The following is a 3,237-nucleotide window of genomic DNA, read 5'->3' as shown; positions in this document are numbered from 1 at the left end:
TCTTAGGAAAACAAAATCCATAGCGTGACCACTGAGAGCATTTGCTGGCCCTAACCCTCACGTGGAAACCTACCCACAGCACCACCAACAGGCTGGCTACCACTTTTGTTTTTGTACCACATACCTCCAATATCTGACCCCTCGGCGGCCGCCCCCCCGACGTTTCGCAAGATGGCTCCAAGATTCACCATAAATGGGCCTAGATAAAAAAGGAAAAAAGTGACACCTGAAAACTCGTGCTGGCCCAAACCCCCACGAGGAACCCTACCCACAGCACCACCAGCAATCAGGCTGCAACTTTGCTATCGTACAGAAACCCTCCAATGTTCCACCTCTCGACAGCACCCCCTCTCTATCTAAATATGGCTCCAAAATTCCTTACAAATGGGCTCCGAAGAAACAGCCATCGTGCGACCACTGGTAAAAAGGTTTGCTGGCCCTAACCCCCACAAGGAAACCTACCCACAGCACCACCAACAGTCCGGCTACAACTCTGCTTTACTACCAAAAACCTCAAGTGTTCGACCCCTCAGCCACGTACCAGATCTTTCCAAATATCTCCCCAAAATTCCACCTAAATCAGCTTAGGAAGAAAAACCCAGAGTATGACCACTGGAAACTTGAGGTCATTCTGTGATTAGCACCCTGGGCTTCCCCTCACCTGCTCTGTACCCGTTCAATGCATCTCTCATTGCTGGTGGAACCCAAGCTACACTAAGAAACAAAAGGACTGTTATACTTGAAGGAAGTCACCAGCTCCATGTTCATCCTCACTACTACCCCAGCTCACCTCAAATGCTCATCCAGACCCAAAAGTGGCCTACAGAGTTCATGCAAAAAAGTAACGGCTTCACTGAGTAGCCACATTATTCTCTGCTCTTGGACACTGACCTTACCTTGGACTACTTGCTAGAGTCAGCAGCTTTGTCCCAGGGAGCCTGCTTACAATATTGGCAAAAACCAAAAGGAACGTACCAAGACGCTGCCTCAAACAGCACCCTTGCCTGCAACAACTCCCATCTCTTACTCCTTGACCTTGGCAATTTGCATATCCAGCCTCAGCAATTTTCTTAGTGTCACACGGTGGCTACAATAGAACCTAGAAACATCAACTGGTGCTTCTAACTTCAACAACACACACCTGAAAAATAACTGCTCTTTAGTCCCACTAGTCATCACTCACTTCACCCCAATCACCTTCAGTCACTGTCCCACTTTGCTTACTGATTCTACCTTCAAAACGAGTTAAACACACACTGTAATCAGGTAGCTACCAGAAGCACAACCTCTCCAACACTACACACTGACTGACCTGACCGCTCTCTGCTCCCTCATTTCTTCTTACAATCGCCTATTTGTCCTTTGCATCTGAAAGAAACTAGTACACAAGTCACTGGAATGCTGAACAATGGACAGACAATGCCAGACATCTCCATCCTAGTTAGGAACCCCATCTGGAGTACTACTACCCTCAAGCCATTAATAAACACAGCCCCAAAACTTGAAGCCCATACACATACAACTGTTAACTACTGAGAAGGTCAATCTCCTGCACAGCACAGAAAAACCCTCTCATGAGGGTCCCATCACCTGCAAACACCACCAAAGCAACTGCCCACCCAGCCTGACTATGGCTGCTCAACCTAAGATCACTGTAAAATTGCGGCCTAAAAACTCAAGGCCGACAAACATCACCAGAGGCCCTTAGAGATCTTCAATATCCCCAACTCTACACTCTGGGCAGAGCAGCTCCAGACCAAACAAACACAGACCAACCCAAGACACACCACTGCAAAAGACAAGATTCAACATTAAGAGAAAACTCTCAACAAGAAGTTACTCTGGGCTCTAAGAAGTTGGACAAGAAGATCACCAGGGATGCAAGGGTGAGGCAAGAAGGCCCAACGGTGACATGAAGTGTAATAGAACACCGCTTGTTAACAATAATTACTCTTCAAAATAACATACCGCACGTGCAAGAAGACTAGCATCAAGACCTAACGACGCAGAGACAAGGTTGCAAACGTGGAAAACTTGTGACCAGAGATGCTCATTCGTTCATAAAGAAGAGTACAACAGATGCCCATCAAGAAATCTGCAAGATGCAAGAAAAGAAGGATCCAGGTGGCACTAGGATGACTAAATGTGTTCCACACCGTGGGGATGATGTTCAATATCACTTGCCCTTTGAGGGACTCTGGAATCCAGAGATTTTTGGGCAATAAGAAATACAGCGATGCGTCTGCAGAGCGAGGGAATGAAGCGACGGAAGCCCGAGAAGCCGCCTTCCAGACCTGAGGACGCAAGGATGCGGGGAACGAGTCCCCCTCAGGGAAACTGGATGGACAGAGATCAGGTGACAACGCAATTGAGGATGACATTGCAGAAGATGACAATCAAGAAACTTCCAAGTCAAGAGACCCATCCGCGATTTAGACTCGTCGTGGGGAATAACACGCTGCTGATGAGCACCGTGCTGAGCAGGAAAGGCTTTCCAGGGATGATGCCCAAGATGCAGGACTTGCTCTGTGACGACACAGAGGACCATCAAGGCCTGAGGAAGCTCTAAGACAACAAAGACGGACAAACACAAAACACACAACCCCACACGCCGAGGCTGGAGCTGCCCTGCCCGTGCTGGAATCACACTGGAAAGTAACCTGTTCCTTCACCCACCCAAAGGGGGCCGCTCCCAGACAGCCCTCTCCCCTACACTCACTTCAAAACACCACGTGCCATTCCCAGCCTCGACTCCACTGCTCAGCCCCTCCCCACCCACCCCTGGGCCCTCAACTTATCTTTCAGAGGACTGGCACTCCAAAGCCACTCTTAGCCCGGAAAAAAAAAAAAAAAAAACAGGAGCAGCTCAGGATAATCCTCAACTTGCTAGGTTCCCCTTCACGACCTGCATTTAAATAAATAAAAAAGAAATCATAAAAACAATCACACCACAAGACCAAAACCAGCAAACCAAAAAACCCACACCCATTCAGAACCACAACACCAAAACACCTACCAGAAGATTCAGCAAGAAGTCCAACATCAGCCAGCCCCATTCTCTTCCAAATGTCCCAGCTTCACAGAAGAGCCCTGCAGGGTCCCACTCACCCACGCTTTCCAGATCTGGATGCTGTAGGCATCGTCATTCAGGGCACCTAAAAGGCACAAAACTATTGCTGTGCTTGAGAGAAGACACCAGGCCCACAAGCCCGGCACTACCACCTCACCTCCAATGCT

Source organism: Calypte anna, unplaced genomic scaffold (assembly GCF_003957555.1).
Source record: "Calypte anna isolate BGI_N300 unplaced genomic scaffold, bCalAnn1_v1.p scaffold_148_arrow_ctg1, whole genome shotgun sequence".
Lineage (NCBI taxonomy): Eukaryota > Metazoa > Chordata > Aves > Apodiformes > Trochilidae > Calypte > Calypte anna.
This window is presented reverse-complemented; position numbering follows the sequence as displayed.